We start from the raw sequence: 22,488 nt of genomic DNA on the forward strand, positions 1-22,488 counted from the left end.
AATGAAAGAAGCCATTTCATGTATGTTTGCCAGTTGGTGATTCAGTCAGAAACTCAGTTAGGACATGAGGAGTACAGGACAAAGCATTTATATAAAAACATATTCTGACATTAACTTAGCAGTCAAGCAAAAAATTAAAACAGTTCTTGCAACAGTCTTAACATTCTGCTTTCCCACTCAGTCAAGTGGTAGCTACATACAACATGCATTAATCTGCATTAACAGCATAGAAATCAGCTTAATATTGGTTAAGTTTTTTTTTTTTATATGTATACCTACAGGACTATAACTATAAAAACACAATTGATATGATTAGGATCTTCAGTCACTGCAGTTTTTCTTCCATGTGAGCTGGCAATTTCTGCCTAACCTGGCATAAACTGAAGCTATTGCAGGAAAGCTAGATTTCTCAGCAAACAGTAATGCAAGACACTGCACACTGCTCACTATGGTAATTTCATAGGTAGTTATTTTAGCAGATTTCCTGCTAAGATTACCTTATAGTAAACTATAAGTATCAGCGAACACTTGAGAGAAATCCTGCCTTTTCCTCAGTAAAGAAATGCAGCAAATTATAATCCATAGGATCCCTGTCCGGTGGTGGTTAATAGCTGGATCCAGTTAGCTGGTGTTCTTGTCCAAAGGCCGTAAAGCAGCAGTATAGCCATACCATAATGGAAACTCTCCCTATGGTGCAGCTTCTCTGCGGTTTCAAATGGCACCATCAGTAGGTGCCAGAGTCTTTAAGGATCTGGGCAACAACGGTGACTCACAGCTGAGAACCCTAAACAACATACTGCATCTCTTCCATTAAAGAAGTTTTAAAAGACAAATGTCTTACAGAAAGAAAACAAAACATGACTGCTCTGTAAGTCTTCACAACTCACCTAGAGCCTACTGTACTCCACACCATCCCTTGAGTAGGCACTCAAAACAAAACCATGCCTTTGGCGAATTAGTTCCTTTAAAGTTTTTTCTTCCATTAAAAATAAAAAAACAAAACACCCAAAAGCTAGAAAGACAACCTCAGATCCCATGAGGCTACTTTCTGAACATGAGGCTTAAGTGTTACATGTCAAGCCTTTTTGAAAGCTAAGGCAAAGGCATGCACTTTTTTTTCCCACAGATTTTATTGCAACCCACCACAGTGATTCCCAAACACATAACTTAGTCACAATTTAGTCATAAGATCAGGCCTTAAGCCTCAATATTTGACCATGTATTTCAATTGTCATGTATGATTCAAACTTCAGAGGCAAGTCATTTTCCTAATTGCTACAAATAAAATGTTGTAGTTCTGTCCCAGTAATTCTAAGTGAATTTTCTGAGCTCTTTAATTGGGAAAAGAGGTAAAAATATTCATACATTTACAAAGCTGCCAGTCCTTTTTCAGGATACAAGTGACATTTAGAATTCTGCTACTTGAGAACTGCTGATAACTGATGTCTATAATATTTAATTGTGAGCCTGGGCTGTACAATTAGGATACTGAGATTATATCAAACAAAAAATTTAAAGAACAAAATGCAATAAAAATTAAAGGCTTGTAAATCAGCGGATGCCTTATTTCTACAGTCATGGTATTTATTCAGTGTATGTTTGATTTTCATAAGAAATTGCAAACAAAATTTTGCTGGAATTCCTGCTCCGGCAGGGGGATTGGACTAGATGATCTTTCAAGGTCTCTTCTAATCCCTAACATTCTGTGATTCTGTGAATTCTACATCAAAAAAACATCAAGTACATAAAGTCAGCTTCCAAAAGAATACTGGTTCTGTGGGCTTCTATAAGTGAAGGCAGTTTAAAGAAGCAGTTAGCATCTATAGCGAGCTACCTTCTAATAAGAAGACTGCTTGTTTTCGAAAAATCTTCACCAGAATATCATCCAATTCAATTTCCTGTAGCTTAGAAATCAGCTGCTCCTCATTTTGACAAACCTTCTCTTGTGCGTACAAGCCATCTGGCATTATTCGTTGTTGTCCCAGCCCTATCAATGCTACTTCCACAGCCAGAGTTAAATAAGATTCCCCTTCTTCTAAGAATTTGTGTGCAGGCAGGTGATGGTACTCCAGAGATTTGCATTGCCCCATGTTCTCTGTAAAGGGTGACACAAAGAACAACACATCAGCAAGTCATTCTAATCCATAATCTGCTTATAACGCCATATTTACAAATGCTATCTCTGCCAGTATTCATTTCTTTAAAATTATTTAAATTACTAGCTCAATTTCAAAATCCAAAGATCCAATGTAAACTATCCAATTCCACAAGGGAGAAATACACAAAGCAATTATAAAAATAAAATAAAAATAAAAAATTAAAAATTAAAAAAAATAAAAATTAAAAAAAAATAAAAATACAGTTTCAGCATGGCTGAACAAGGACCTGCTGGTCAAACTGAGGTGCAAGAAGGAAATGCCCAGGCAGTGGAAGCAGGGACATGAGGCCTGGCAAGAGTAGAGGGATGCTGTCTGGATGTGCAGGGATGGGATCAGGAAAGCCAAGGCACAGATGGAAATGAGCTTGGCAAGGGACACAAAAAATAACGGGAAGAGATTCCATGGGTACATTGGCCAAAAAAGAAAAGGCCAAGGAGAATGTACCCCTTCTGATAAACGAGAAGGGAGAGCTTGTAACAGCAGACACGGAGAAGGCTGAGGTACTCAAAAAGTTGTTTGCTTCAGTCTTCACTGATAGTCAGGCTTACCACATCTCTTGTTTCCCTGAACCTGTAGATGAGGGCTGGGGGAGCAAAGTCCCTCCCACTCTAAGTGAAGAGCAGGTTCGAGACCATCTGATGAAACTGAACTGGTATAAGGCTATGGGGCCCCATGATGTGCATCCCAGGCTCCTGAGGGAACTGGCTGATGTAGTTGCCAAGCAACTCTCCATCATATTTGAAAAGTCCTGGCAGTCAGGCAAAGCCCCTGGTGACAGGAAGAAGGAAACATCACTCCCATTTTTAAAAAGGGTAGAAAGGGGGACGCAGGCTACTACAGACCAGTGAACCTCACCTTTGCCTGGAAGCAATGTCAAGGCACATGCAAGACAAGGAGGTTACTAGCTCAGTTTCAAAATCCAAAGATCCACTGTAAACTATCCAACTCCACAAGGGAGAAATACACAAAGCAATTACAAAAATAAAATAAAATAAAAATAAAAATAAAAATAAAATAAAATAATAAACATAAACATAAAATAAAAATAAAAATAAAAATAAAAATAAAAATAAAAATAAAAATAAAAATAAAAATAAAAATAAAAATAAAAATAAAAATAAAAATAAAAATAAAAATACAAATAAAAATACAAATACAAATAAAAATAAAAATACACTCAAGTAAAAATAAAAGTTTTCATCTTTAAACTATGATTTAGAGAAAGGCGGTTTTTCTCCAGTTTTATGTTAATAAGGCAAAAATTGGAAGATTCATTTCAATTTTTGTGTGTTTCTTTTCCCAACCATTTCTGTATCTCCTTAAAGCCTTGATGTTGTATAAGTGGAAAGGGAAGGTGTTTATACCTCTGCATAGATTTCAGATGAAGTTATTAAGATTGTGCAAGTACAGTAGGCCTGATAACTCCACAACATTTAAGCATCCTCTGTTTGCTAGGGCTCTTTTCAAGATTTTTTATTTAATTGTTACAGTTGCATTTATGATAAACAAGTATAATGCCTCCGAATTTTACTGAAACAAGACTTCTTACTTCCAGTAAAGATTACTTGTAAACTCCATACAGACCAAGCCATAAACTGCTTTAAAGAGTACCACTGATTCATTTGGCACTTCACAGATACACCATATGACAAAATACTATTCCAGCCTCTAGCAGGGAAAAGTCTAATTGGGGAACAACAAGTTACAATGGACAGATGTAAGGAGGTGGGCATCTGCGGCAAATGAGAAGGCTGAATGTATTTGGTAGATTGCATATGCGTATGTAGTGGGAATTTACTTTTGAACACAAACTTTTTTTTTCTTTTTTACTAATTGCAAAGAATCTGATTTCTGATTTCTTTTAATTAAAAGTTCTTCCAGAATAGGTGGATAAAAAGTTTACTGAAGAAAATCTAATTGAATAAAATGAGCTTTGAGGCAAAGCCCCAAGAAGATTGGGGATGTGCATATAAAAGACCAGTAGGTAGAGGGATGACTCCATTTTTTGTCCACACAGAAAGCGATGAGAAACTACTGCAGAGGTGGAAACAGACTAAGAATAAGGAATGAATCACTTAAGCTCCTGGAAAGCAAATACTGAAATTAAAATGAGCATAAACATCCTGACCTAAATCATGCATCAATTCTGAAACACTGTTTTCCAATTCATATTCTCTGTAGGCCATGTATGTTATCTTGTGTTTTATCCTCTATTTGAAGTATTATGTGCATGTGCAGCTAAGATGTACAATAACACCCAGGGTCCTGAAAGAATTGGCTGATGTAGTTGCCAAACCTCTCTCAATCATATTTGAAAAGTCCTGGCAGTCAGGCGAAGTCCCTGTTGACAGGAAAAAGGGAAACATCACTCCCATTTTTAAAAAGGGTAGAAAGGAGAACCTGGGGAACTACAGACCGGTGAGCCTCACTTCTGTGCCTGGCAAGATTATGGAAAAGGGCCTCCTGGAAGCAGTGTCGAGGTACATGCAAGACAAGGAGGTGATCTGAGACAGCCAGCATGGCTTCGCCAAGAGCAAATCGTGCCTGACCAATCTGGTGGCTTTCTACGGTGGAGTGACTGCATCAATTGGCAAGGGAAGACTGACCAATGTCATCTACCTGGACTTCTGCAAGGCCTTTGACACACTCCCACATGACATCCTGAACTCCAAAATGGAGAGAGATGGACTTGATGGGTGGACCATTCAGTGGATAAGGAGTTGGCTTGAAGGCCGCACCCTTCAAGAGTTGTAGTCAATGGCTCTATGTCCAGGTGGAGGCTGGTAACGAGTAGTGTCCTTCAGAGGTCTGTCTTAGGACCGGTTGGTTTGGGCTGGAACTGGATGATCTTTAAGGTCCCTTCCAACCCAAACCATTCTATGATTGCATGATTTGCCATTCTTTGCCTTCACCTGTGGTGTCCAATGAACAAAAAATGTTAAATAGGAGGACAATACTGCACAGCAAAAGATGCTCTAAGAGTAGTGGAGCTATGCACTGAAGTGCCCGTACAGCAACAATAGCTGAAGCTGCAACTATGGAAAACTGACAGAGGCACCAGCAACTCAAATTCTGTGTGGCACTTTCAAACTGCTGTTGCAACTGGTAAGACCTGAAATTATTGCAAGAGAGATTAGAAATGTAAGTTCTGTCTCTCCTTTTCCAGGAGCCTGGCGCTTAAGTATAGAAATCAGAGAAAATCCATCTCCCCAGAGAAGTCTAGGTGTATTTTGCTCTGTCGTTTGGGGATTTATTTTTGTAGTCGTGTCTTTGCTTTGTGACAGTCCTTCTTATTGCCACTCTTTCTTACGCCATCCTTTCTTCCTGCTTCATTTTACATCCTTCGTTCTGCACTTCAGGTTTCTCTTCTCCTGTTGTCCTTCATGAGGAAGGGAAGTCTCAGGTAGGGAAAAGTGCGGTTCATTTCATTTCCTCCTCAAAGGCAAGGGAATGAGTCACCTCTTGACTATGCTGCCCTTTGGCACTGAATTCTCCCCTGTCTCTCAAGACCTTGAGGAATGAGTCAGGTTTCCTCAGTGAAATAACAAGGGTGACACTGACATCATTCAGATGCTTCAAGGGTGAACCAATATTTATACAACCCCTAAAAGTGCTATGTAATGTGAGCATAGTAATAAGTGATCCTCTTCTCCAGGGGTGTGTGGAGAATAGTCAGACTTGTTAGTGTCACTGATAAGCACCAGCATTGGGCAAAGGGGAATTGAGCAGCTTGTTCTTGCTCATAAAAACTTTGTGGATGGAGGTCCGCAAGCTTGGTATGAGAGGTTGCTCAAGGAGGGAATCCCGTGTTGGTGGGATGGCCCTGTTTTGGTGGCACAACAGAATCTTGAGGGCCACAGTGCCTGAGTGAAACCTTTTGCTTCGTTATGTGTAAAATGAATATTAAAGTTCACACCCCTGAATATGATAATGAGCTTAATGAAGTACATGCTAAACATATATGACTATAGTACTCAGCTCTTCACCCAAATCATGCTAAACGTCACCCCAGGGAGGGAACAGATAAGGCTAGGATATAAAAGAGTGCTAGGAGTTAGTGTAGAAAGAAGAAAAAAGAAGAAGTTAGTGTTAGAAAAAGAAAAAGTTAGTGAGGAAAACAGGAGAGCTGGAGGGGATAAAGAAAAAAATTGGAAACCTAGAAGAGGCAGTTGACAAGTTGTGCTCCTTTTTCCTCCACCAACATGGAGGGATGTCTTCTTGGAAAGCTCCGTGCCTTCACCCTTTGGTGAGGAATACCCAGGATAGCATTTTGCTAGCACTATTATCATATATTAGCTCTACTGCAGTAAGTGTATTTATCAATGACAACTCTGAATCTGTTATATCTGTTGCCTTGTTAAATATGTTCAACTCTGTGAAACTGTCTCAGTGAAAGCCCTTAGCAGGGCTCTGAAACACGCAAGTGTTTGATTCTGATAAGTCCCCCTTTAATGCAACAGGGTGCCAATGAGCACCAGTCCAGGTGAGTGCCCCAGCAAAACCAGGGAGTGAAGGGCAAAAGATGCATCCTCAAATGCTCATCATCCTGCATGAGGGCAAGGGGAAGAAACCTCTTCTGCAGGAGCTGTGAACAATAGGATGGTTACAGCTTCTGCTAGGGAAACTACAGTGACCTGACAATGCACTTCAAGCTCTTTTAATTTGAGAATACCCAGCCCAGGTCTCCTTTCAGCTGGAGGAATCCCATCCAGCCACCTCCTAGACTCCTGAGATGTTCAAAGGCGTTAGCTTGAGTGCATTTGTCCTGCTTTGCTGGCAGCAAAACATCTTGTGCCTCAGCATGTAGATGTGAGCACACATCAAGGCAATTAGATGGCCTAGACACTCTTGTGCTCATTAGGAGACATCAGTGCCAAGGAGATGCTTGAGCAGCACAGTTTCCTGCCACGTTTCACATCACTTAGGAAAGGCCTTGAACACAGCACATGTAAAAAGAGGTGCAGATGTTTTTAAATTACCACCTCCGCTTGGTGGCACACCACAACTGCACACTAAAGCTCTCAAGTTCGGGCCCCTCAAGGTTTGCATTTGAAGACAGCTCCTCGTACGTACCTATTTTCCATCTGCAGCACAAAAAAACACTAGCTGTTGAGAAGCACAGCCAACAGCAACGTACATTGAAATTAATAAAACTTGGAAAGTAAAACAGCAGGCACCAGCCTAATAACTGAAGGTGATGTGCTGTCAAATTGGAGGCTTGGTTCAGATAAGCTTCTTTGGGTCATTTGCTCCAAGAATTAGCATGTCTGGGAGCATTACTGGGGCAATGATCTTTGTCTCCAGGGAAGAGCGCAGCACTCACAGCTTCCCCATGGAGGAAACAGGTTATGGTGGTGCGCCTTATAGATAGTGGTGTGAAAAGGCACTTTGGTGCTCTGGGAGGGCGGTTGCGGGATGGGGTTAGGAAGTGGAAAAAACAGAAAAGAGAATGGGGAAGTCTGAAGAAACACAGGAAGTGTAAGAGGCACCAGCAATGAAAATACTGAGATTTTCCAGTAACCATGAAGTTACAGGTGGTTGCTTCCACCGCTGTAAGTACATTCCGCTTGCCGTAGCGCATCTGTGAGAGTGCGATATAATCAATCTGCCAGGCCTCCATCTATTGATATTTCAGCCATCATCCTCCATACCAGACAGGCTTTAACCGCTTGGCTTCCTTGACTGCAGCGTATGCTTCACATTCATGGATAACCTGTGCTACAGTGTCCATGGTCAGGTCCACCCCTCAATCACGAGCCCATCCATCTGCCGCATCTCTTCCTTGATGGCCTGAGGTGTCATGGGCCCAGTGAGCTATAAATAATTCACCCTTATGTTGCCAGTCCAGGTCCACCTGAGCCACTTCAATCTTAGCAGCCTGATCCACCTGCTGGTTGTTTTGATGTTCTTCAGTGGCCTGATTCTTGGGCACATGAGCATCTACATGGCGTACCTTTACAACCAGGTTCTCTACCCGGGCAGCAATATCTTGCCACAATGCAGCAGCACAGATGGGTTTGCCCCTGCACTCCCAGTTGTTCTGCTTCCACTGCTGTAACCTCCCCCACAGGGCATTTGCTACCATCCATGAATCAGTATAGAGATAGAGAACTGGCCACTTTTATCGTTCAGCAATATCTAAAGCCAGCTGGATGGCCTTCACTTCTGCAAACTGACTCGATTCACCTTCTCCCTCAGCAGCTTCTGCAACTTGTTGTGTAGGACTCCATACAGCAGCCTTCCATATCCAATGCTTTCCCACAGAACCCATCAGTGAACAGGGCATATTGCTCTCATTTTCTGGTAACTTATACAGTGGAGCCTCTTCAGCACGTCACCTCCCCTGGTGATATTCAGAAATCTTTGCCTTCTGGCCAGTCCATGATCGCTTCCAAGATTCCTGAGCAAGTGGGGTTTCCTATTCGAGCCCGCTGTAACCCACTTACTCCATGTAGCATCAGTTGCATGATGTGCACAGGGGATCCTCCCTTTGAACATCCAGCCTAGTACCGGCAGTCAGGGTGCCAGGAGGAGCTGCGCTTCAGTACCGACCACTTCCGAAGCACATCGAACTCCTTCATATGCTGCCAATATCTCCTTTTTGGTTGGAGTGTAGCAGGCCTTGGATCCTCTGTATCCCTGACACCAAAACCCAAGGGGTCGACCTCGAGTCTCCCCAGGCTCTTTCTGCCAGAGGCTCCAGGTAGAGCCATTCTCCCCAGCTGAAGTGTAGAGCACATTCTTTATATCTTGTCCTGTTTGGACTGGCCCAAGGGCAACTGCATGAACTATCTCCCATTTAATTTGTTCAAAGGCTTATTGTTGCTCAGGGCCCCACGAAACTCTTCTTCTTATGAGTGACTTGTTAGAGAGGGCTTACAATCAAACTGCAGTTTGGAATGTGCATTCTCCAAAAACCCACGATGTGTAAGAAAGTTCGTGTTTCTTTTTTGCTGGCTGGTGGTTTTGCATGTCTGGCATGGCAGCACTCAACGGTGGTGTGACTTCATTCAGGCCATGATAGTCCCCTGTTAGTCTCCATTCACCATTAGACTTTCACACTGGCCATATGGGACAATTAAAGGGTGAGCAAGTCTTGCTGATCACTCCTTGGCTCTCCAGTTGACAAATTAGCTTATGGACGGGAATCTGGGAGCCTCGGTCTGTGTGATATTGCTGCCGGTGCACTCTTGTGGTAGTGCTGTTCTTCAGCCCTCAACAACCCCACAACAGAAGGATCATGTGAGAGACCAAGCAAGGTAGACAACTGTTTCATGTCCTCTGTCTCCAAGGTAGTGATGCCAAAAGCCCTCCAGTACCCTTTTGGTTCCTTGAAGTGCTTTCTCCTGTGAGGTAGTCTATGCCAAAGATGCATGGAGCCTCTAGGCCAGTCAACAATACGGTCCTTTTGCCACTCCTTCCCAGTTAGTTAGGCTTAGTTCAGCCTCCAATGCAGTCAGCAGAAGTGTCCACTGCAGTGCCGGACATGCTAGAACTCCAGTATGAACTGGAATCAAAGGCAGCCAAGTGGTATGCCACAATTGATATCGCTAATGCATTTTTCTCCATCCCTCTAGCAACACAGTGCAGGCCACAGTTTGCTTTCACTTGGAGGGGAGTCCAATATACTTGGAATCGGCTGCCCCAGGGGTGGAAACACAGCCCTACCATTTGCCATGGACTGATCCAGTCTGCGCTGGAGCAGGGGGAAGCTCCTGAACACCTGCAGTACATCGATGACATCATTGTGTGGGGTGACACTGCAGAAGAAGTTTTCGAGAAAGGGAAGAAAATAGTCCAAATCCTTCTGAAGGCCGGTTTTGCCATAAAACAGAATAAAGTTAAAGGACCTGCACGAGAGATCCAGTTTTTAGGAATTAAATGGCAAGATGGACGTCGTCAAATCCCAATGGATGTGATCAACAAAATAACAGCTATGTCTCCACCAACTAGCAAAAAAGAAACACAAACTTTCCTAGGTGTCGTGGGGTTTTGGAGAATGCATATTCCAAATTACAGTCTGATTGTAAACCCGCTCTACCAAGTAACCCGTAAGAAGAATGCTTTTGAATGGGGCCCTGAGCAACGACAAGCCTTTGAACAAATTAAGCAGGAAATAGTTCATGCAGTAGCCCTCGGGCCAGTCCGAAAAGGACCAGATGTAAAGAATGTGCTCTACACCGCAGCCGGAGAGAATGGTCCCACCTGGAGCCTCTGGCAGAAAGAACCTGGGGAAACTCGAGGTCGACCCCTGGGGTTCTGGAGTCGGGGATACAGAGGATCTGAGGCCCGCTATACTCCAACTGAAAAGGAGATATTGGCAGCATATGAAGGAGTTCGATCTGCTTCGGAAGTGGTCGGTACTGAAGCGCAGCTCCTCCTGGCACCCCGACTGCCGGTACTAGGCTGGATGTTCAAAGGAAGGGTCCCCTCTACACATCATGCAACTGATGCTACATGGAGCAAGTGGGTTGCACTGATTACTCAGCGGGCTCGAATAGGAAACCCCAGTCGCCCAGGAATCTTGGAGGTGATTATGGACTGGCCAGAAGGCAAATACTTTGGGATATCATCAGAGGAGGAGGTGGTTCGTGCTGAAGAAGCCCCACTGTACAACAAGCTACCGGAAAATGAGAAGAAATATGCCTTGTTCACTGACGGGTCCTGTTGTATTGTGGGAAAGCATCGGAGATGGAAAGCTGCTGTATGGAGTCCTACACGACGAGTTGCAGAAGCTGCTGAGGGAGAAGGTGAATCGAGTCAGTTTGCAGAAGTGAAAGCCATTCAGCTGGCTTTAGATATTACTGAACGAGAAAAGTGGCCAGTTCTCTATCTCTATACTGATTCATGGATGGTAGCAAATGCCCTGTGGGGGTGGTTACAGCAATGGCAGCAGAACAACTGGCAGCGCAGGGGCAAGCCCATCTGGGCTGCGGCATTGTGGCAAGATATTGCTGCCCGGGTAGAGAACCTGGTTGTAAAGGTACGCCATGTAGATGCTCATGTGCCCAAGAATCGGGCTACTGAAGAACATCAAAACAACCAGCAGGTGGATCAGGCTGCTAAGATTGAAGTGGCTCAGGTGGACCTGGACTGGCAACATAAAGGTGAATTATTTATAGCCCGATGGGCCCATGACACCTCAGGCCATCAAGGTAGAGATGCAACCTACAGATGGGCTCGTGATCGAGGGGTGGACCTGACCATGGACACTATAGCACAGGTTATTCATGACTGTGAAACATGTGCTGCAATCAAGCAAGCCAAACGGTCAAAACCTCTTTGGTATGGAGGACGATGGTTGAAATATAAATATGGAGAGGCCTGGCAGATTGATTACATCACACTCCCTCAAACCCGCAACGGCAAGCGCCACATACTTACAATGGTGGAAGCAACCACCGGATGGCTGGAAACATATCCTGTGCCCCATGCCACCGCCCGGAACACTATCCTGGGCCTTGAAAAGCAAGTCCTATGGCGACATGGCACCCCAGAGAGAATTGAGTCAGACAACGGGACTCATTTCCGAAACAACCTTATAGACACTTGGGCCAAAGAACATGGTATTGAGTGGGTGTATCACATCCCCTATCATGCACCAGCCTCTGGAAAAGTTGAACGATACAATGGACTGTTGAAGACTACACTGAAAGCAATGGGTGCTGGGACATTCAAAAATTGGGATACACATTTGGCAAAGGCCACCTGGTTAGTCAATACCAAGGGATCTGCCAACCGAGCTGGACCTGCCCAATCAAACCTGTTACGCACTGTAGAAGGGGATAAAGTTCCTGTAGTGCACGTAAGAAACATGCTGGGTAAAACAGTCTGGGCTACTCCTGCCTCAGGAAAAGGCAAACCCATTCGTGGAATTGCTTTTGCTCAGGGACCTGCATGCACTTGGTGGGTAATGCAAAAGAATGGGGAAGTCCGGTGTGTACCTCAAGGGGATTTGATACTGGGTGAGAATAGCCCATGAGTTGAATTGTAGTATGTTAATTATTATATAATACTGTATGTCATCACTACCATAATTGCTATATATCATAGATGAAAATGGTGATTAATTAGAATGTATTGGAAAGAGTGTAACCTGAGCATGACATAAATGGTATGGAATAAGGGGTGGATATCTGTCCTGGTTCCAGTTAGGACAGAGTTAATTTTCCCTCATAGTAGCTGGTAGGGTGCTATGTTTTGGATTAGGATGAGAAGAGCGCTGATAACATGCTGATGTTTTAATTGTTGCAGAGCAGTGTTTACACCAGGCCAGGGACTTTTCGGCTTCTCGCTCTGTCCTGCCAGCGAGCAGGCTGGGGGTGCAGCAGGAGCTGGGAGGGGACAGACCCAGGACAGCTGACCCAAACTGGCCAAAGGGGTATTCCATACCATCTGACGTCATGCTAAACAATATATAGGGGTGGCTGTCCGGGGTGGGGGGCCGGCTGCTCGGGGATAGGCTGGGCATCGGTCAGCGGGTGGTGAGCAATTCCATTGTGCATCACTTGTTTTCTTACACATTATTATTATTAATACTATTATCATTATCACTATTATTATTATTATTGTTATTATTATATTCCTGTCTTAATAAACTGTCTTTATCTCAACTCACCGGCTTCACTTTCCCGTTTCTCTCCCCCATCCCAGAGAGGGAGGGGGGAGGGTGAGCGAACGGCTGTGTGGTGTTTAGCTGCCAGCTGGGTTAAACCACAACACATAGGTAAAACCACAGAGTGGCACGGGGTGTGTACCCACTATATCGCCTTCCTTGAACAGAGGGACGCTTACTCCTGATAGCTGAGACACTGGTTTGTACAGGTGGGGAGGAAGATAAATTCTCTTTAAGTTGGTGGAACTCTTCAGAAAGTTTCTCCACAGCTGAGACGCAGGCCTGTAGAGAAGAGGAGAGACTTTCTTCATACTGCCAGAGTTGTTTAGCCAGTTCATCCACTGTGGGTTCCTCATGGTCTTTTCAGGTCATTTCTGCCAATGAGCATATGATGATGGTGCACTCCATATAAACTTCCGCCACATGGGTCGTGTACACTGGACTTCATCTGGATCTGTGGATATTTGTCCGTTGTCTAGGTCTTCATAAATCACCTCCCGCACGGCCAATTCCCTCAGGTACTGGATTCCCTTCTCCATAGTTGCCCACTTGCCTGGTAGACATACAAGTTCTTCCTTGAAGGGATACCTTTCCTTCACAGCTGACAGGAGATGCCTCCAGAGGGTGAAGATTTGTGCTCCTTTTCCAATTGCTTTGTCAATGCCCGCTTCCTGAGCAAGGGATCCCAGCCGCCTGGCTTCCCTTCCCTTTAATTCCACACTATTGGCCCTGTTTTCACAGCAGCAGAGCAGCCAGGTGACAATGTGCTCACCTGGACAACAGCTGAAATCTTTTTGCATAACTCATAGCTCATCCTGGAATGGGGATCGGGTGGTTACTGCTCCTTTTGTGATATCTTCCTCTTTGTCTTCCTGTTCCTCTAATGACTCAGCCACTTTGGAGTAGCCTGCCTCATCTTCTTCTTCCTCCCGAGTAGGCGTTCCTTTCCTTTCTAAACAACCTCAACTTCTCATCCATTGTTTCCTCTTGCATATAGGGGAAACTAATACTTCGTCAGGTTGGTTCTCTGGCCCAGCCTTGGGGCCTGTCACAGTGGTTGGAGTGGCTGCTGGGTCTGTCACAGGGGATGGAGTGGCATTGATTATGGCTCGGTAAGCATAGGCCAAGTCCCTGCATGTTGCATTTATTTGTGTCTCTCTGGGATTGTCAGAGTGATGACACACCTTGTTCAAGCATTCTGACAGTGTTTTAGGATTCTATACTTTTTCAGGGGTGAAGTTCCAAAGCACTGGAGGTGCCCGGTGTTCTAGGTGTCAGCCCATATCCTCCCACATTTCCTGCCACTCATAACTATTCTGCCTCAGGACAGATCTCTGGATGGCATTCTTAAGTAGTTGTTTTGCCATAAACAAAGCCCAAAATACATTCAAGAGACATAACAATTGGAGCATGCTGGTTTGAATATTCCAAGGATATTCTCAAGGGTTATTGTAACTAGCCTGGAGGAGAATGGGAAGGTGAAGGAGAAAGGCAAAGTGAAGAAGCACAGGAAAGTATCCCCCCTTGTATCCCCCATAGATCCACTCCCTAAGAAGAAAAGGAAAAGACTGTAATTATTAATAGTCTCCAAAAGATGATTCCTGAAGTACGAAGATGACAGCAATGCTGAGTGCAAATATGAGATTAGTCTCACAACCAGTAATTTTATCATATCTTTATGCTGTACAGTTATATGGGGTGGCTGGTCAGGGTGTGGGGCAGACAACTTCTCAGGTATGAGCTGGGCATTGGTCAGTGGGTGGTGAGCAATTGCATTTTACATTTATCTTGAAATATTTGGTTCTTTGCCACCTTTATTCATCTTAGAAGGTTTTCTAACCACCTCGCTTTCCTGGTAAAGGCTTCTTCTTATTTCCATCTTACACTTATTCATGTTGATCTCACAAATTAGTTCTTGGCCCAGCATTGTCCTTTTGCCTGCAAAAGGTATGCCCAGATGGAGGACCTCCTGCAGCAGGTGGCCGAGCTGCAGAAGGCAGTGAGAAGGCTGCATAGCATCAGAGAGGCTGAGACAGTTGGATTCTAGGACAGTCTGCAGGGGACACACAGCCCACAGCCAAACAGCCCAAAACTCCCTCACTGACACTCACAGAAGGGAGGGGGGGCAATAACACTGGAGGATGGAAGCTGGCAACAACAAGGACCAGCAGGCAGAAGAGTCTCCCCCCAAAGCTTGAGGTGCCCTTACAGAACCACTTCACCCCTCCGCTGGCTGAAAAGGAAAGACCTGTTGCAGGGTGGAGCTGAGTAAGACAGCCTGGTCTGCTCCCCATGTAACAACTAGTCCAACTAAGAAAAGGCAACAGGTGATAGTAGTAGGAGACTCTCTTCTGAGAGGTACAGAGGCACCCACCTGCTGACTCGATCCGCTCTTGAGGGAAGTCTGCTGCTTACCAGGGGCTCACAGGACTGGTGCCACAGACAGGGGATCAGCTACTTAGACCATGGGACTCACTTTTGAGAAACCTGGTCTGCTGGGGGCTGATGGGGTCCATCTGTCAGAGAAGGGGAAAAGCATCTTCAGTCACAGGCTTGCCAAGCTGGTGGAGAAGGCTTTAAACTAGAGTTTCCAGGGGAGGGGAACGTCAGTCCATCCCGTGCCTCCCAGTTTGATGCCAGTGTCAGAGATAGCTGTCCAGAACCTGGAGAATGGGCATGGGTCAGCAGGAGAGCACCTGAAGAGCAGCACAAAGGAATTCCAGCCATTCCAGACAGTGTCAGCTTCATCAGGGGCCCAACTTAAATGTCTCTAGGCTAACACAGGTAGTATGGGGAATAAACAAGAGGAGTTAGAGATGTACACATGCCTGCAGGGCTATGACCTCATTGGTATTATGGAGACTTGGTGGGATGGCTCCCATGACTGAAGTATTAGGATGGAAGGATACAGGCTCTTTAAGGACAGGCAGGGGACACAAGGAGGGGGGCATCATCCTCTATGTCAGTGAGCAGCTGCAATTCATGGAGCTCTGCCTGGGGATGGATGTGGAGCTGACAGAGACCTTATGGGTCAGGAGGGCAGGGACAGGGGACGTTATAGAGGGAGTATGCTACAGGCCGTCTAATCAGGAAGACCAAGCAGATGAGGCCCTCTATAGACAGATAGAAGCAGCGTCACATTCACAAGCCCTGGTCCTCATGGGGGACTTCAACCACCCCAATATCTGTTGGAGGGACAGCGCAGCAGGGCATAGGCAATCCAGGAGGTTCCTGGAATGCATTGATGACAACTTCCTTCTCCAAGTGATAGAGCAGCCAAGGAGGAGAGGTGCTATGCTGGACCTCATTCTCACTAACAAGGAGGGGCTGGTGAAGAATGTGAAACTCAAGGGCAGCCTTGGTTGCAGTAACCATGAAATGGTGCGGTTTTGCATTCAGAGGGCAGTGAGGAGGGAGCACAGCAAGCTCACTATCCTGGACTTTGGGATAGCAGACTTTGGCCTCTTCAGGGATTGGCTTGATAGAGTATCATGGGACAAAGCCCTGGAGGGAAGAGGGGACAAAGAAAGCTGGTTAATATTCAAGGATCTCCTCCTCCAAACTCAGGAGTGATGCATCCCAACAAAGAGGAAGTCAGGCAAAAACACCAGGAGGCCTTCATGGATGAACAAAGAGCTCCTGACCAAGCTTAAAAAGAAAAAGGAGGCCTACAGAGAGTGGATGCAAGGACAGACAGCCTGGGAGGGATATAGAGACACTGAGAAACCAGGCACTGGGTTAGAAAAGCCAAAGCCCATTTAGAATTAAATTTGGCCAGGGACATCCAGGGCAATAAGAAAGGGTTCTATAGGCACATCGGTGATAAAAGGAAAACTAGGGAGATTGTGGGCCCTCTCTGTAAGGAAAAGGAAGACCTGGTCACCTGGAATATGGAGAAGGCTGAGGCACTTAATGACTATTTTGCCTCATTCTTCACCTGCAAGAGCTGCAGCCACATATATTGGTCTAGGACAAGTTTCAGATTTAATACTTTGATATAAGTTAAAGTTACTTTGATATAAAACAGTTTTATTACACAAGCTGCTCAGTTGTTTCTCAATGACCCCATCCAACAGTTCAGACAAAGTCAGTCCTTTCACAGGTGATAATGCCTCTCACCAATGTTCACACCCTTATTTGTGTATTTCCATATCACAGAATCACAGAATCACAGAATTGTAGGGGTTGGAAGAGACCTCGAAAGATCATCGGGTCCAACCCCCCTGCCAAAGCAGGTTCCTTAGAGCAGGATGCCCAGGTAGGCGTCCAGACGGGCCTTGAATATCTCCAGAGAAGGAGACTCCACAACCTCCCTGGGCAGCCTATTCCAGTGCTCCATCACCCTCACGGTGAAGAAGTTCTTTCGCATATTGGTGCAGAACTTCCTGTGCTCCATCTTGTGGCCATTGCCCCTTGTCCTGTCCCCACAAACCACTGAAAACAGGTTGGCCAAATCCCTCTGTATCCCACACCTCAGGTATTTATACACATTGATGAGATCCCCCCCCAGTCTTCTTTTCTCCAGGCTGAACAGACCCAGGTCTCTCAGCCTTTCCTCATAGGGAAGATGCTCCAGGCCCCGTATCATCTTTGTGGTCCACCGCTGGACTCTTTCCAGGAGATCCCTGACTTTTTTGTAGCGGGGAGCCCAGAACCGGACACAGTACTCCAGGTGAGGCCTGACCAGGGCAGAGTACAGGGAGAGGATCACCTCCCTTGACCTGCTGGCCACGCTCCTTTCAATGCACGCCAGGATCCCATTGGCCCTCTTGGCCACCAGGGCACACTGATGGCTCATGGTCAACCTGTTGTCCACCAGGACCCCCAGGTCCTTCGCCTCAGAGCTCCTCTCCAGCAGGTCGTCCCCCAGCCTGTACTGATACATGCGGTTGTTCCTTCCCAGGTGCAGGACTCTACACTTGCTCTTGTTAAACCTCATTTGGTTTCTTCCTGCCCATCTCTCCAGCCTGTCCAGGTCTCGCTGAATGGCAGCACAGCCTTCTGGCATGTCGGCCACTCCTCCCAGCTTTGTGTCATCGGCGTACTTGCTGAGGGTGGACACTATTCCCTCATCAAGGTCGTCGATGAAGATGTTGAACAAGACCGGACCCAGCACCGACCCCTGGGGAACACCGCTAGTCATAGGTCTCCAGCCGGACTCTGCATCGCCAATCGCCACCCTCTGAGCTCGGCCAGTCAGCCAGTTCTCAACCCACCTAACTGTCCACTCCTCTATCCCACACTTTCTCAGCTTTGCTATCAGGATGTCATGGGAGACAGTATCAAAAGCCTTGCTAAAGTCAAGGTAGATGACATCCACTGCTCTCCACCCATCTACCCAGCTGGTGATGTCATCATAGAAGGCAACGAGGTTGGTCGAGCACGACCCTTTGTGAATCCATGCTGACTACTCCTCATAACTTTCTTCTCTTCCAATTGCTTGGAGATGGCATCCAGAATAAGCTGTTCCAACACATTTCCAGGGCCAACTCTCTTAGCACACGTGGATGCATCCCATCGGGGCCCATGGATTTGTGTGCATTGAGCCCACTCAGACGCTCCCAAACCACTTTCTCGTCAACCAGGAGGGAGCCTACCATTTCCCAGACCCTTTCTTCTCCCTCCAGGGTCGAGGAGTCCCGGGGGGGGGAGTCCTTGAAGCAAAGACTAAAGCAAAGAAAGCATTCAGTATCTCCGCCTTCTCGGCAGACTAGACCAAGTTGCTCAAAGCCCCTTCCAACCTGGCCTTGAACACTTCCAGAGATGGAGTATCAATAACCTCTCTCGGCAGCCTGTTCCAGTGCCTCACCACCCTCATAGTAACGATTTTCCTCCTTATATCTAATCTGAATATACCCTCTTTTACTTTAAAGCCATTACTCCTTGTCCTATCACTACAGTTCCTGACAGGGTCCCTCCCCAGCTTTCATATAGGCTCCCCTTAGGTCCTGGAAGGCTGCTATAAGGTCTCCCTGGAGCCTTCTCTTCTCCAGGTTGAACAACCCCAACTCTCTCAGCCTGTCTTCATAGGAGAGATGCTTCAGCCCTCTGATCATTCTGCCTTAAAATACTTGGAATGGACTAAACCAAATATTTCAAGACGGAGCTATTATACATAAAGATCAACCACGCTACAATTTAGAAAAATTGCACAACATTGCCAACTACTATTCAAGGAAGATCTGACAGTGGTATAATCAAAGTATTGTACATCAGGAAAGAAAACAAAGATTGGAGAGTAAAAAAATAATGCTGTTTATTGTTCTAACCTGAGGAAGGTTATTGTCCTGGTTTTGGCTACGACAGAGTTATTTTTCTCCTAGTAGCTGGTATGGTGCTGTGTTTTGAATTTAGGATGAGAATAATGCTGATAACATGCTGTTTTTTTAATTGTTGCAGAACAGTGTTTACACTAAGCCAAGAACTTGGTGTAAGCAAGCTTCTCAGACTGTCCTGCCAGCAGGCAGGCTGGGGGTGCAGCAGGAGCTGGGAGGAGACAGACCGAGGACAGCTGAACCAAACTGTCCAAAGGGGTATTCCATACCATATGATGTCATTCTGAATAATTAATATGGGGTGGCTGGCCTGACTTGGGGGGGGGGACACTGCTTCTCAGGGCGGGGCATCGGTCAGCGGGTGGTGAGCAATTGCTTTGTGCATCACTTGTTTTGTACACATTATTATTATTACTATCGAAAGCTCTTTCTAGAAAGTCTGTGGCCACCCAGACTGACTGCCTGCTCAAAAATGCGACAGTTCAGGTCTCTGGATGCACGGAGTGCCTGAGCCTGTTGCTGCCATCTGAGGGCAGCAGAGACATCATGTGTGTGAGGTGCAAACAGGTGGATGACCTGGTCAGCCTGGTGGCAGAGCTCAAGGAGGAGGTAGAGAGGTTGAGGCCCATCAGGGAGTGTGAGCAGCAGTTAGTCTGGTGGAGCAACTCCATGCCAGGCCTGAAAGAAAGGAACTAGGGTGAGACACCCCAAACAGCGGTGGACCCCCTGCCCTGTCGCTGTCGGGCAGAGGGAGGGGACCTAGGAGATAAGGAGGAATGGAAGCAGGTCCCTGCTTGGCATCACAGGCAACCCCCCTCCCTACCGGCCCCGCCTTCCCAGGTGCCCTTACACAACAAGTTTAAGGCCTTGGAGCTTGAGAGACTGGTGGGCGAGGATACGGTCGAAACTCCACCCAGGAGGTTGCCTAGGGCGAGGAAGTCGACTCCGCGCCTCAAGACTGCCTCCACTAAGAAAGAAAGAAGGGTGATCGTTGTAGGCGACTCCCTTCTCAGGGGAACAGAAGGCCCTATATGTCGGCCTGACCCCACCTGTAGGGAAGTCTGCTGCCTCCCTGGGGCCAGGGTCAGGGACATTGCCAGAAAGCTTCCTACCCTGGTTCACCCATCTGATTACTATCCTCTTTTGATAGTCCAGGCTGGCAGTGATGATACTGAAGAGAGAAGCTATCAAACGGGACTTTAGGGGACTGGGACGATTAGTAGATGGAGCGGGAGTACAGGTCGTGTTTTCCTCCATCCCTATAGTGGCAGGGAGGGGTACAGAGAGGACCCGGAAAGCCCACCTGATAAACACATGGCTCAGAGGCTGGTGCCAACACAGAAATTTTGGGTTCTTTGACCAAGGGGCGCTTTACTCGGCACCCGGCCTGATAACTGCAGATGGGTTCCACCTGTCTCTAAGGGGAAAACGGATCCTAGCCCAGGAGCTGGCTGGACTCATTGAGATGGCTTTAAACTAGTGTTGTGGTTTAACCCGGCTGGCAGCTAAACACCACACAGCCGTTCGCTCACCCTCCCCCCTCCCTCTCTGGGATGGGGGAGAGAAACGGGAAAGTGAAGCCTGTGAGTTGAGATAAAGACAGTTTATTAAGACAGGAAAATAATAATAACAATAATAATAATAATAGTGATAATGGTAATAGTATTAACAATAATAATGTGTAAGAAAACAAGTGATGCACAATGCAATTGCTCACCACCCGCTGACCGATGCCCAGCCTATTCCCGAGCAGCCGGCCCCCCACCCCGGCCAGCCACCCCTATATATTGTTTAGCATGACGTCAGATGGTATGGAATACCCCTTTGGCCAGTTTGGGTCAGCTGTCCTGGGTCTGTCCCCTCCCAGCTCCTGCTGCACCCCCAGCCTGCTCGCTGGCAGGACAGAGCAAGAAGCCGAAAAGTCCTTGGCCTGGTGTAAACACTGCTCTGCAACAATTAAAACATCAGCATGTTATCAGCGCTCTTCTCATCCTAATCCAAAACATAGCACCCTACCAGCTACTATGAGCTACTTAACTCTGTCCTAACTGGAACCAGGACAGATATCCACCCCTTATTCCATACCATTTATGTCATGCTCAGGTTACACTCTGTCCAATACATTCTAATTAATCACCATTTTCATCTATGATATATAGCAATCATGGTAGTGATGACATACAGTATTATATAATAATTAACATACTACAATTCAACTCATGGGCTATTCTCACCCAGTATCAAATCCCCTTGAGGTACACACCGGACCTCCCCATTCTTTTGCATTACCCACCAAGTGCATCCAGGTCCCTGAGCAAAAGCAATTCCACGAATGGGTTTGCCTTTTCCTGAGGCAGGAGTAGCCCAGACTGTTTTACCCAGCATGTTTCTTACGTGCACTACAGGAACTTTATCCCCTTCTACAGTGCGTAACAGGTTTGATTGGGCAGGTCCAGCTCGGTTGGCAGATCCCCTGGTATTGACTAACCAGGTGGCCTTTGCCAAGTGTGTATCCCAATTTTTGAATGTCCCAGCACCCATTGCTTTCAGTGTAGTCTTCAACAGTCCATTGTATCGTTCAACTTTTCCAGAGGCTGGTGCATGATAGGGGATGTGATACACCCACTCAATACCATGTTCTTTGGCCCAAGTGTCTATAAGGTTGTTTCGGAAATGAGTCCCGTTGTCTGACTCAATTCTCTCTGGGGTGCCATGTCGCCATAAGACTTGCTTTTCAAGGCCCAGGATAGTGTTCCGGGCGGTGGCATGGGGCACAGGATATGTTTCCAGCCATCCGGTGGTTGCTTCCACCATTGTAAGTACGTGGCGCTTGCCGTTGCGGGTTTGAGGGAGTGTGATGTAATCAATCTGCCAGGCCTCTCCATATTTATATTTCAGCCATCGTCCTCCATACCAAAGAGGTTTTGACCGTTTGGCTTGCTTGATTGCAGCACATGTTTCACAGTCATGAATAACCTGTGCTATAGTGTCCATGGTCAGGTCCACCCCTCGATCACGAGCCCATCTGTAGGTTGCATCTCTACCTTGATGGCCTGAGGTGTCATGGGCCCATCGGGCTATAAATAATTCACCTTTATGTTGCCAGTCCAGGTCCACCTGAGCCACTTCAATCTTAGCAGCCTGATCCACCTGCTGGTTGTTTTGGTGTTCTTCAGTAGCCCGATTCTTGGGCACATGAGCATCTACATGGCGTACCTTTACAACCAGGTTCTCTACCCGGGCAGCAATATCTTGCCACAATGCCGCAGCCCAGATGGGCTTGCCCCTGCGCTGCCAGTTGTTCTGCTTCCATTGCTGTAACCACCCCCACAGGGCATTTGCTACCATCCATGAATCAGTATAGAGATAGAGAACTGGCCACTTTTCTCGTTCAGCAATATCTAAAGCCAGCTGAATGGCTTTTACTTCTGCAAACTGA

At 46.2% G+C, this 22,488-nt stretch overlaps 1 long non-coding RNA gene across 1 annotated transcript; it reads right to left on the bottom strand.

The window, feature by feature from the left end:
* Window positions 1–34: 34 nt before the first annotated feature.
* LOC136789554 (uncharacterized) lies at window positions 35–20,802 on the bottom strand. The gene is made up of 3 exons (XR_010828243.1): window positions 20,767–20,802; window positions 15,149–15,290; window positions 35–2,095 (listed from the first exon to the last, which is right to left on the bottom strand). It is a non-coding gene; the product is annotated as an uncharacterized lncRNA (long non-coding RNA).
* Between the last annotated feature and the right edge of the window lie 1,686 nt (window positions 20,803–22,488).

The sequence above is a fragment of the Anser cygnoides genome, unplaced genomic scaffold (assembly GCF_040182565.1).
Source record: "Anser cygnoides isolate HZ-2024a breed goose unplaced genomic scaffold, Taihu_goose_T2T_genome scaffold_55_1, whole genome shotgun sequence".
Lineage (NCBI taxonomy): Eukaryota > Metazoa > Chordata > Aves > Anseriformes > Anatidae > Anser > Anser cygnoides.